Source organism: Acinonyx jubatus, chromosome A1 (genome assembly GCF_027475565.1).
Source record: "Acinonyx jubatus isolate Ajub_Pintada_27869175 chromosome A1, VMU_Ajub_asm_v1.0, whole genome shotgun sequence".
Lineage (NCBI taxonomy): Eukaryota > Metazoa > Chordata > Mammalia > Carnivora > Felidae > Acinonyx > Acinonyx jubatus.
In genome coordinates this window covers 60440329-60453181 of record NC_069380.1, presented here as the reverse complement: position 1 = coordinate 60453181, position 12853 = coordinate 60440329, and positions in this window count along the sequence as shown.

Genomic DNA, 12853 nt, shown 5'->3' with positions numbered 1-12853 from the left:
CATTGCACAACGCATGCACTGAGCAATATCTCTGGTCTTCCAAACTGTTTTAGCAGTGGAAGAAGAAGAACGAGTGACAGGCAACATGGACGGTGCCTCTCATGTTCATTTTTTCAGATTGAGTATGGAGTATGGGCAATCAGGGTTCTGTTTGTTTGGCTGCCAAATCAGTAGGAGATCAGTAGGAGATCTAAGGTTGGCTTTCAGCATTTGCTCTGTACAAGTACAGGGAGTGGTCAGACACATTTTTCTCAGGCCTTATATAAGAGAAAGGGCAGTGAAATGTCCAGACAGCTGGTAGTCTGTTAGTCAACAGCTGGCCCGTCCTCCTGCCCGGTGCATTCCATCTCATTAGGAATGAGCCTCCATGCGCAGCCTCTCTCCTGGCCCCAATATCCTCATCTCTTACTCTTGTGTTACTTTCCAGAACCAAGAAACACTGGGACTCCCCCTTAAAAGGATGTATACATGCAGTATAAACATATTTGATAGTATATTTAAATATATATAAATAAACATGTGTGTACTGCATACACACATAGGTATTTCCATATAGTAATCAGGCTGGAGGTTTCAAGTTTGAAGATCAAATATGAATATGTATATATGTGTGTGTGTGTGTGTGTGTGTGTGTAAACATAGAAGTGCATTATACACATACATTATAATGTATATATATAAGGTATAATATATATCTTATATATACATATATACATAATTGCACTGTATTTATGTACATGTATGCACACAATATACATGTATTGTAATATATATTCAGACTGTGTATGTATGTATATACGTGTGTATACCTATGTAAGTGTGTATATGTGTATATATGTATGTGTGCATATATGTATATAAATGTGTGTATGTGTATAAATATATTTATAATTATACATATAATGCCCCTCCAACATATCAACAGGTGGGCAGAGGGAACAGCCATTGTAGCATCAACCATTCCTTAAAGCTGAGGCAAGAATTGCCCTTTGTGCATTTTGAGAAAAATCTTTGCCATACCTCCAATCAACTTGATCACCAGCTTTTCTACCATTTGTAAGAGTGAAGTTATGCGGTTAATGTGTATTTGCATTTTTCATTAAGTACTAGCACATGTACAATAATGTCCCTACTAAGGGACTATATTTCATGAATCTGCCTTTTGTCCCAAACCAAAGTGCTTTAAATACTGAAATTTCATAGAATTTTTCAATATGTGCTATGACATGTCTCCCCTCCCATAACATATTTAACAGTTTCCCTTGGTTTTATGAATAATTCGAAGAAAATAAGACTAAAACTGATGAATTTTCATATGCAAAGTTGTACACCCAAAGTATAGCTTTTTATCTATTTTTCCTTTTCTATAATCTCATGAAAAAGTTTCTCTGCCTTCTCTTTTTTCATAAATAGCATGTATGTATGTATGTATGTATGTATGTATGTATGTATGTATTTTAATTTTTTTAATTCCCATGCAGTGTTATTTTAGTTTCAGGTGAACAATACAGTGATTCAGCAATTCTATACATTATAGATACTCATCATGATACGTACACTCTTTAATACCTATCACTTATTACACCTAAATAGTTTTTTGTTTTATTTTGTTTGCTTTTGTTTTTGCTAATTCCCTGTTTCTCTTACTATTTACATACAATAATTTCTTTTCTGTTTTTCAAATGTCAGTTCTCTTATCTTTTGTCTTGACTAATTACATTGGCAAATACATTCAGAACACTCTTGAAGGACAGTGAGGATATAGTCTTCTCTCTGATTTCAACTGACGTGATTATTGCAAATCCCCATTATGCGTGATATTGGCTTTTGGTCTGAAGTATAAAGTTTTCATAAAGCTAGAGAAGTAACTTATTTTCTATTGTACTGTGATTGCAATTATATTTTTCAGTATCTATTAGGACAATCCAGTGATTTTTGTTGTTGGAAAACTTAATATAATGAGTTGCATAAATAGTTTCTAATATTTAATTATCTAATATGTAGATAAAATGTACCAGTGATTTATTTAGAATAAATATTACAATATTCATGAATGAAGTTGATCATTAATTTCACTAGTTTATATTTTTGCTACTTTTTTATGGCTTAATATCAGTGTTTTAATATCTTCAACAAATATGTGTGCTAGGTATAGTACCTTAAATATGTTTATATACTCAGTCTGTTCATTATTTGGATAAGTTTAACCAAGGAAATGACATAGTCTGATGTACATTTTTAAAAAATCACTATTTATAGTTGGGAGGATGGCTTACAGAAATGTTGCAATTATATGTGGAAGGCTATTTACCCATGTCTCAATGCTGAGGTTTCAGACATTTTGTATCTCAAGAAGACTGTCTTACCAGTGTCTGCAAGAAAAGGGATAGGTTCAAAAGAAAGACAAATTTCACTATCAGATAGGTGTCCTAAGAAATGTTCATGAATCACTTGAGAACAGAAGTAGAGTTTTGTGTAAGATTGGTCTATCATACATACAGAGGGACTGGTATAGATCTGTGCTAGTCTCTGGAGACTCCTAGAAATCTGGTACTGACATTCGGCCAAGATAAAAACAAGACAGACTCTCTTGCAATTGATAATGTTTTCTTTAAATTTTGAAATTACCCTGTACATAAATAATACAGCATGTAGTTCAATATTCTTATTTGTACAATGAAAATAATAACCAAAACTTACTTCAAATAATTTTTATAAGTATTATATGAGTTAATTATATGTAAAGCATTTAGTGTCTGTCACATATAATTGCTATGTAATATTAACATTAACTGTTTCAGATACTGAAATCTGCTTTTAGCACAATAATAAAAGTAGAGTTCTTTCTCTGATACATGAGTAAGTTAATGAGCACCATGACCCCAAACCTTAAAAGTAAAAAAAGAAAAAAAAGATCACCATCTAGGAGTTACTTCTAATTCATCAAAAATGCATTCCATTAAGTCATACAAGAAAAGAGATGGCCTTGGGCTTACTTGCTATATGACTGACAGTATTATAATATGAAAAAAAAATCGAATCAGAATGTGAGTCCTCAGCAAAGGAAGCATGAAACAAGATGAGAGAAGAATATATTTGCAGAATTTCTTAAAAACTGTCAAAAAGAAAGTGCTCCCACTAGGAAGCCAGTGTCTGGTCTGATGGCTATTATTTTAGAAGATATCGGATTATCTATTAGATTTAGCAAGCTGGCTTCCCTTACTTTGCTATTGTGTCTGTCCATCAGGTATTAGGTCTCAATTGACGTTACACGTGCCCAAACAAGCTTAAAGAGAGACAGTATGTCAGACAATCATTATATCACTTATTGTAAAATAATTACGTATATTTTTTATTTGATATATATATATCTGCATTCATGAAGAGGATATGAGAATATGAGCAAATCATACCCCCTTATTTACTTGACCATTTATTATTGTAAATAACGATTACAGATCTTGTATTTCTATCTTTCTTTTTTCCACTGATTGGATTCATTAAAAATCTTTAAGGAGGGATGGCTTGATAAGCGGATTTTGTGGTTGTCATGACTGAGAACTGAGGGCAACAGTCTACAACTAAGGTAATTTAATGTATTGCCATATTAGCCACTTAGATTTTCCCGAACAACAGTCAATGTCATAGTATTTTGTCTATTTTCAACCTGTTGCAAACAGAAATGCAAAATTATGCTAGTAGATTGGGAACAAAGAGAACTCCAAGACAGTTTAGTTTATAATCAGCAAAAGACCTTAGGAATATATTATAGAAATATTATTTGAATAGAGGAACAAGGAACACCCTGATAATGCTTTAAGTGGCAAATGACTATTATATAGAATGACAGATTAATTGGGTAGCACAGAGAGAAAAGCAGAAAAGAGAAATTAGGAGGCAATAGGTAAAGTATAAATAATCAAAATTTGACTAATGCTTTGAACTCAGCTAGAAATAATGCAAACAAAACTGGATGCATATTCTATGACTGCTTTCCATAACCCTTCCTCCCTCCAAATACACCTAAGAAATACTGCATCTGAAAAAAACCCTCAAATTCATACATATTAACGAAAGGAAAGAAGTAATTACTAATAAGCCCTCAATAAGTGGGTGGAGAAAAAGTTATTTATAAATTATGTGACAGTAGCATTGTAATTCAGTAGGTATGTTTTCAGGTACATGATGTCTTTTAATAACAAAATGATGTTTGGCAAGTTAAAATACCTACTTGTCTTTTTTTTTAAAGTCTTTATTTCTCAGGCCAATGGATTATTCTATTCCATATAAATGCAATAATAATACAGTTATTTAATTATTAAATAATATATAATTCTTATTTTTTGATAACATTCAAAATTTGCTAAACTTCTGACTTCAGGCTTATTTTCAAGCCTATTAGAACACATTCAAAACAGTAACTTTCATGCATATTATGTAAGAGCTTTAAAAAGTAGTGTTTTGAACTTTTATACTACTGTTACCAGGCAAAATATAACTTCAAAAATGTGTGTATGTCATTGGTTTCCACTTTAAATAACAATAACACATAAAGAAATGTATCATAAAAAGCTCCTAACAATGTTTACATTTTAATGTTTTGTTGTATTTTAAAGAGATGCAAAGATTTGAGAAAAAATGCTCTCAAAGCATACTCTCTGAAGAAAAGCTGTGAAAGACCTCAATAAGTATTTACATTTGATAGTATGGAACAGGCCACTCTGAAGCCTTCCACAACAGCCTATCATCTGCTTGGCCTTTTCTGAGGAGATTGAATCCAGGCAGGAAAATACACATTTGACACCTACAAAAATAAATATCAGATGTTTTGTTCTTTCACCACTACTAAGCACAGTATTAAACATGCTCATTCTTATTGCTAAATTACTATAATTACTAGACATGTTCCAAAATTAATACTATAATATTAAATATGATTTACAAATTTAAAAAAGACTCACTGAAAAATGTAATATTGCATAATGCCAAAAACCCTCTCTTGCACTATGATAGATGAGCATTGCTGCAGTTAACTTCTTATGAACTTCTAATTATAGCTAAAAATAATAAAGGACAAAAAGTTTACGTTGTCATGATATTTTGATTTTTAGTGGAAAAAAAAAACCCTGAAAGATATCAAATGACTGAATACGTAGAGTTGAAATAAATTCAATGTATAGTTGAAACATTACATGGAAATTGACTTCTAAAAATACATTCACTATTAAATTTCTAAAAGAAATGTTTTCTTTGGTATCTGCTACCAGCCATATAACCAGAATAACGGGGAATGAAGCTGTCTTTATTCACAGACAGCATGATTTGCTATGGAGAAAACTTCAAAGCATCTATGAAAAGCTATTAGACCTAATATATGACTTTTTTAAACTTCACACTATGCCAGGTCAGTGTACAAAAATCAATTGTATATCTATACATCAGCAATTAGAATTTGCATTAAAGTGCGCTTAGATTAGCCCTCAAATATTAAATGATTTGGTATAAATCTGAAAAAAAAATACATTCAAGACTTGCATGATGAAAACAACAAAATGCTGCTAAAGAAATATATGAAGACTAAATCAAATATAATGATAATATTTTGCTGGTTAATGAAGAAACTACATATAGCTATTAGTTCGTATGAGATAGACCTGTAGATTTAATGTGATTCCAAACAAACTCCCAGCTGGATTCTTTTGTACCAATTAACAAGCTTGTTTTAAATTTGTGCTATAGGGTTTATGAGGTTGTGTATGTGTGTGTGTGTGTGTGTGTGTGTGTGTGTGTGTGTGTATGTGTGTTTATTTTCAAAAATACCATATACCATACATGATATATATGATATATTCCAGCATTTCTAGTTACTTTTAGAAGGAGTAGCCAACTAACAACCACTATAAATAGTAAGAGAAGATAAAAGTGAACTTCTGAAAATTGTAATAGTCCTCAGATTTTCCTTTTTAATAAACAAAGAAGCAGCTTTTAGGAAAATAAAATGATTAATTTAGATTTATATATTTCTTTTTTTTTTGATAACAGGTATGCAGATATCCCCGAATCCCTCTCTTAACACACTGTTTTTGTTCACCTGGTGCATTTTCTTCTTCAAATCTTTCATGTATATTATACATTTTTCAAAAGATCTAAGTATATTTAGTAAGTACAGTAAAGACTTTACGAAGCTAAATCAAAGTGATGAAATTGCTTGAGATTGATAGTATAATGCACATATAGATATGACACGCAGATTGTTCCTAAAATCTATTTTTAACATAAAAATTTAAAGATAGACAACCAATATTGATGTTAATTTTTTTCACAATAAAACACAAAAATATAAAATGCAGGGGTGCCTGGATAGATCACTTGGTTAAGCGTGCGACTTCACTCAGGTCATGATCTCACAGATCCCGGGTTCAAGCTCTGCATCAGGCTCTGTGCTGACAGCTTGGAGCCTGGAGTCTGCTTCATATTCTGTGTCTCCCTCTCTCTCTGCCCCTCCCCAGCTCGTGGTCTCAGTCTCTCTCTCCCTCCCTCTCTCTCTCTCTCTCAAAAATGAATAAACATTAAAATTGTAAAGAAATATAAATTGCAATTTATCTTGTTAAAATAATGTGCTTTTTAAATTTTAGATTCTTTTTTTACAGAAGTTTATATAAAGGGATACTCATACTCACACTGCATCGTCACCATTTGTCATCCCCAGAAGAATCTTCTTTTAAGTATTTTATTTACTAACTTGAGTATTTACTACCATCTTTCTGAGTAACAGTATCATAGAGCTACTTATTATTTTTTCAGTTTTAGGCATTATTTTTTTTTTCATTATTGACTCTAAGGAGGTTGCAGAAATTCCTTAGATTCATCTTACCAATGCATTTATGATATAATTTTTAATTAAATAAAAATTCTGAGTATACTTAATGTAACTTTGTAAATATCACTGATAATACAGCCATGTAGTGCACTATTATAACATTTCATTTTTTATACATCTCTTTGGTTTCCCTCATAATTATAACTCTATTCTTGATTAGTTTATAGCATTTCTGCTTTATATTTTTGAATTTTTTTTGAATTAATGGAAATTTCCCTCAATCTTTTCTCCCTAATTTCTCCTATACCTGTGTGGTTCCATCACATGAAACAAGTGTGCAGCATCCAGCAACACTAGCTACTGAAATGGTCCCCAAATCATCTAATAGTGTGTTATATGTTTCCCACAATAAAATATTATTCTACATATAATACCTCCACTCAGAGAGAAGTATGATGTAAAATTGAAAGTTAAATATATCATTGGAGACATGGATGGAAATAAATGGTATGAAATTGAAATTGTTATATGTGTTTAACATGCAAGCAGCAACTCATTGTTCAAAGTAGATTATTTGGACACAAATTTGCATAAATTGGAAGGACCTACAGGACAAAGGAATTGGTTCATACAAGAGGAAGTGAATTAGTGAAGCCAAACTGAAAATGATAGATTTTTCAAACCATTGACAAGATATAGTTTAAAAATTTGTTGTGGTTGTGTCAGAGTATTATAAATAACTTGAAAATGTCCATAAAGAATAATTGAGTGTTGCAGAATTTATATCACACACACACACACACACACACACACATATACACACACATATGCACACATACACCCCTAATTAACACTGGAGTGGAAAGTACCCCAGTTCATATTAAGGAACACAGATAGAGGTATTTTTAATATGTGCATACTTTACATAATGGTGATAATTGAGGCAATGTTACTGACAGATCACATATGAATGATCTGAATGAGCAAAAAATAGCTGAGGAGAGAAGTTTTGAATACTTATATTTAGCATGTGACATAATAAATTAAAGACTAAGAAGCTATTTAAAAAGTAATATTACACAGAGAAACAAGATAGGCAAATTCATGAATCAAAGGAAATAGAATCTATAAATAATTGATTTAATCATTATGTTGAAGCAATGCCCTTTCATGATATAAAAAATACTACAACTTTATTTTTATTTCTTGCTCTTCATTTTAACATTGATTCTTTTCTTTAAAAAAAAGGGGGCAAATCAATGACTTTTCTGTTCACACATCCAAAGTGCTACTGCCATTTCAGGTCTCAAAAAGAATCTCATTTTAAATATCCAGTTGCCTAACAATAAGGAAAGATGTGAGAGATAACTTTTTTTTCCCCTAGCTTTAGTATCTGAACCAAAAGAATGGTCATGATCCATATCGTCTCATTTTTCCTCAAATCTCCCTCACATGCTAGTTACTGTGTCTGACCCCTTTAGCATGGGGCCCAATGTGAGAACTGATTAAGAACTAAGGGCTTACTCTTAAAATACATGATGCTGTGTACTCTTGCTGACTCCATGTTTCACATTTGTGTGGAGACATCACTGTTTACCATGCTGGGCACTTGTGGCTAAGAAATGATGTGGGTGAATGAACCATGTAGGATTCCACTCCTCCGTACTCCCAGATTCCTGCAGTTTACTCTGAAGACTAGTAGATATTTGATTCTTTTGCTTCGAGGTGGTCTTCTTGAGCAGAACTTAACATGACTCTTGTCAGCTCTCTCTTGTTACGATCCACTCCTGTTCAAAGGAAATAGTCATCGTATCCTTGACTTATAGGCAAACACGGTAGCATCTCACCTTGACTGGACCTCCCAAGAATCTCACAGTCTATTCAGTGTTGTTTTCCAGATTTTCTGGGGTTAGGGGTCAGACGTCAAACTCCAAAAGACAAATAAATTCTCTATGACCAACACCTCCTCCGAACTTAGGCTGGAGAATTAAGTGCAGCGAGTTCCCAACTCCCCCATACATAGTAGATTTAACACACAGCTTGCTCTAAAGAAATCCTCCACAGGAATTTCTCTTTCTTGCTCTGCAATGGGTGAACTCCTTTTAGTCACATGTTACACAGAAAGTCATAAAAGCCCGAAGACCAGTGATTTGATGTGGATGTGAACATCTGCTTTTCTGTCTGGCAACACACATTTGTATCAATCATCATAAGTTATCAACTCTAACTTCCAATTTCATAGTCTCCTAACTGTCAACATGGTCAAATTCTAAAAACAGGCTATGAAATATAAGGACACAGGAAAGGTCACTGGATATAAAAAAGTCATAAATTCATTGACAGAAGTTGAGTGTAAGGGACTTAGACACTAGTCATATATTAGTTTACTAACATATTCTTACTCTATTACTTAATAAAATAGTATAACAGAAATCACTTGTTGGAAATTTAATAACCACTTGCTATGTCACAGAGTTATTTTAAATGAATTTAGAAATTTAAACAATTTATAGCATACTTTCGCCATGTAAATTAAAAACACCTTTGCTGGGGCGCCTGGGTGGCTCAGTCGGTTGAGCGGCTGACTTCGGCTCAGGTCATGATCTCGCGGTCCGTCCGTGAGTTCGAGCCCCGCGTTGGGCTCTGTGCTGACAGCTCAGAGCCTGGAGCCTGTTTCAGATTCTGTGTCTCCCTCTCTCTGACCCTCCCCCGTTCATGGTCTGTCTCTGTCTGTCTCAAAAATAAATAAACGTTAAAAAAAATTAAAAAAATAAAATAAAAACACCTTTGCTGCAAAAACAGGACTTCTTAAAGATATATGCATTTTATTTATTTTTAATTTTTTAGTGTTTTTATTTATTTTGAGAGAGAGACAATGTGCATGAGCAAGGGAGGGGCAGAGAGAGAGGGAAAGAGAGACTCCCAAGCAGGGGGTGGGGTAGGGGCAGACAGAGAGGGAGAGAGGATCCCAAGCAGGCTTCACACTGTCAGATTGGAGCCTGATGTGGGGCTCTACAGGGCTCAAACTCACAAACCATGAGATCATGACCTGAGCGGAAATCAAGAGTCAGAAGCTTAACCAACTGAGCCACCCAGGCGTCCCAATATATATGCATTTTAATTCTACATAGTAAACATACTTTATGAGTTCCTATGAGGCTGGAGAGTCGAAGTTGGTGTGAGGGATGAAGGAGAAAGAGAAACAAATAAAAACGGAGCATCATAAAGAGAGCAACTGGCAACTCGTGCATGTTTATCACAGGTGTTGAACCTGAGGTTTAATACACACACACACACACACACACACACACACACACACACACACACGCACACAAGCACAGACACTTCTACTTGACTGGTTTTACTGACTGTCCTTGGCAACACAAAGAGAAGTTAGGGGCTAGAGATGAACTTGCTCAAGAAATGCTGCTAACAGCATCTTTCAGCCCAGAACATGGATCAGAACATCACTTTACTTATTTCAGCTCCTTTTCCCCTTGGCCCAAACACTCCATCCCACCCCAGACACACAGAAATAGAGATGTTGCTGGAGGTACAACTGCTAGGTATGTTGAGTCCGCCTGCATATTATCTTTACAGCTTGTGTAAGTACTCTGATTTTTAGTCAAACTTGCCTAGTGCAGCCACGCCAAGACAGTTTATATATTAAAAGGTGGGAAGTAACCTCTGGTCAAATATTTCTCAGAAGAGCTCACAAACAGTTTTAAAACCACCTTTCTTTGTTTACACCGAGAACTGGCACTGGAGCCGACCCTGACAACTAGCCTGGCAATAAAGATACTATCAAGTGTGGTGTTGCTTATTATTGCAGGGGGTGCTGATTCTCTGATTTCACTTACTGTTCTGAGCCTGTCCATCTCAGAAAGATTTTGTCAGGCAGATTTCTCACACCATGCCTAGAGTGGAACATCAAGAAGAGGTGAGGGGTGAAGTGGGAGAAGGCTGGATCCTAATGAAGGAAATTCTTCCAACAGAGACACAAATCCCCTTTGGCATTACAGGAGGCTCATGCTCTTCTGAGCACCAGAACTCTTCCAAAAGTTATAGTTAAGATGGGACAGGATGGTAGACTTGCCCTCATATTTAGATGACATTCTAGGAAACACAAATAAATATAAGGTTTAGGGTTGATAATTCAAAGGGATCTGGGCAGAGTGAAATTGCAGTGCAAAAGAAAGGAAAAAAAACCCAACACATTAACCTGATCTTTACGGGCAAGAAGACAGATTTTAAAATTGTGATTTATTAGAATATATTGTGAGAGAGAAGTTTTCCATGCTGACTTCACACAGAGTTTGATCCTACTCTCCTACATAATAAAGGGCTTTAGAATATTTGAACTCTATAATCTCCCTCCTTACTTATACATTGTTGTCAGATCTAGAAAATATTATTTATATATGCAATATTTTACAGATTTTCTAGGCATTAGTATTATTGTTTTTAAACTTTTTAATATATTCTAAAAATCACTATCTACTTTCTCTTTTCTTTTTTTTTTATTTTGCTTTTCAAGCAAATAGCTTAAGTATTATCTAAAATAGTAGTTCTTAGAGTATATTAAGGTCAGCAGAATTTTCAAAACAGAGACTATGTTAAAAATAGTGGTTTTTTGTTCTAGTCTGATTTGGTTGGAAATGTAAATTTTTAAATTTATTTCTTTTTAAGTTGTGGAAATAGGTTGAGAAACTCTCTTATACTTTTTATCAAGACTAAAGGATTATTTACCTTTGCCCAAGTTACTTTATTGTTCTCTCTCTCCCAATGTGTGTAGGCTTGTGTGTTTTCATGTATGTAGCCTCCGTGAATCTATTTACCTGGAATTTTGCCTTCTCAGAAGCTATAGTGACAATTTCTTATTATTCTCTCAGTTTTTCAATGGTTTAATATGGTGTATTTAATTTTTTTTTCAGTTGGAAGTTGGGTGCAAACAATTTTGCTTACATTACTAAAAGTATAATTTTATAAACATATTCTTTATTTTCTTTTCAATAGTAATAAAACCATTTACAAACATCTGTGTATAAGTGAATATAAATAATACTGCTATCCAAATGACATGTAAGAGGACAAGTAGCACCGTTATATTGGTTGAGAAGAGTAATTATGTGAGCTCCATAACACAGGGACAGATAATATTTGAAATAGAAAGAAAAAAAGCAACATATATGATAAAAGTATAAAATGCTAAGACAACGAACAAATTAATTCTCTGAATTATTTGAAAAACAAGTGTATACTTTTCCTCTTCACATTTTACAGTAAATTTAATTACAGTGAGTTTTCTTTCTATGTCTTTCTCACAACTAAAGTGTTAGTCCAAAAAGCTGTTAGAAAATTAGTCATAGGTGCTCCCGGGTGGCTCAGTTGGTTAAGTGTCAGACTCTTGATTTCGGCTCAGGTCATGATCTCACAGTTTGGGAGTTAGAGTCCCGCATTGGGCTATGCACTGACAGCGTGGAAGCTGCTTGGGATCCTCTCTCTCCTTCTCTCTCTGCCCCTCCCTGGTGCTCAATTGCTCTCTCTCTCTCTCTCTTTCTCTCTCTCTCTAAGTAATTAAACAAAATGAAAATTAGTCATAAAATTTCACTTTATTTAAAAATTTAAGTTTATTCTCAATATACTAGTTGATTATTGCTCTTAATAGCTAATGTCGTATTTATTTAATTTCACTTAAGATCAAAAGTAAGAAAGAAGAAAACACTTTCTGGTTCAAGAATTTTCCAAGAAGCACAGACTCCTCAATTATATGGACATTGTAGACTGACTCAGTTCTCATTTCCTGTTTTAAAAATGTTTTCAAATATCACAAATGTATTTAAATACACATTACTTATATTTTCTCAAAAGCCCCATTTTATCTTATTATGTAATTATTTTTGTAAGGTAGAAACCAATAATAATGACTTAACATGGCCAGATTCTTTAATAGCAGGTTTTTTTTCTTACAAATTGACTCAAGATGTGACTCCCGATTAATTCCTGCAGTCCTCAAAAAATTAGAAGTACTTT